The sequence below is a fragment of the Sardina pilchardus genome, chromosome 15, assembly GCF_963854185.1.
Source record: "Sardina pilchardus chromosome 15, fSarPil1.1, whole genome shotgun sequence".
In the NCBI taxonomy this organism is placed as follows: domain Eukaryota; kingdom Metazoa; phylum Chordata; class Actinopteri; order Clupeiformes; family Clupeidae; genus Sardina; species Sardina pilchardus.
This window is the reverse complement of record NC_085008.1, coordinates 13,296,986-13,298,211: the sequence shown is the minus strand read 5'-3', so window position 1 is coordinate 13,298,211 and position 1,226 is coordinate 13,296,986.

Sequence of the window (1,226 nt, the reverse complement as noted above, 5' to 3'; positions counted from 1 at the left end):
TATCATCTACCTTGCCTTTTCTAAGAACTCCAGTTTCAGAACAACAAGGACAAGAAAAAGTCTAATTTGAAATAAATTCAATATTCAAACATGCAAAAGTAATGTAACTGTATAGTGTCTTACAAAAACAGGATATGAGAAGTGAGTAGGACTAAAAATATCTAAAATAAAAAGATATATATATCATATTGTAGTGTATACAGCATAGGCCTATATGAAGACAGAATATACAGAATATATTTACACTGTAGTCTCTACATGCATCGTTTGAACCGTGGGATTGAAGGTGGGCTGGATCCTTGGATCGAGGATCCTTGGTAGCATTCGGAAAACACAATGGTACGGACTAGCTAGTGTGCAAGGAGCTGCAGGAATTGCCTTATTGAAAATCATGCCTCCTCACTTCTTTTTTTAAAAAAACAATCAATTTACCACTGTCAAATTCTCTCATGCCAATAGATTAAATTATTTAGCGATAGCAATTTGTTCGCTAAAGTAAACAACAGAGCAGCAACCGAAAAGCAAAGGGCAAAGCATACTAATTTCATTGTGTAAGCCTTTAAGGCATTGTAAAGTAGCGCACAGACAAAGCCTTATTTACAAAGCTGGAGACAGGTTATAAACACACAAGCATCCTGGTAAGCATGCGCACGACGAAGTCTTCCCATTATTTACATGAGGACTAAACATATTTTTGATTACATAAAATGAAAATAAAAGAGTTGTCATGATGAGGAAAAGCTTTTATTACTCTAGACTCAGAAGGGAGGTTGACCTCAAACGTCATGGACAATAAAGTTAAAAGCAAAGCTTTTTGCACTGTGCTTGCAGAAAAGAAAAGTGTGTGTGTGTGTGTGTGTGTGTGTGTGTGGATAATAATCCATATTATGAGATGGATTTTATAGGCCTATTTGTTGATGATGCACTTCGATGATGCTCTCTACACATTTAATTGTATTGAAATGCAATGACGATAATTCAATAACCCCTACTCAATGATTTTTTCAGTGCCCCCAGAAATGCCGTATAATGCTTAGGAATGTTTGTTTCTGTAGTTGAAAGGGTCTATAGACCTATGAATACAGGCCCCACCCCCAACACACACACAAAGCAAAGTAATTTGTCGTCAATTATTACTTTCTTTGGAGTAATTGTTATATTTCTGCAAAATCAGCTTTGTCAAAATTCATTGATTTTTTTGTAGTTTAGGCTACTATTTTATTTTT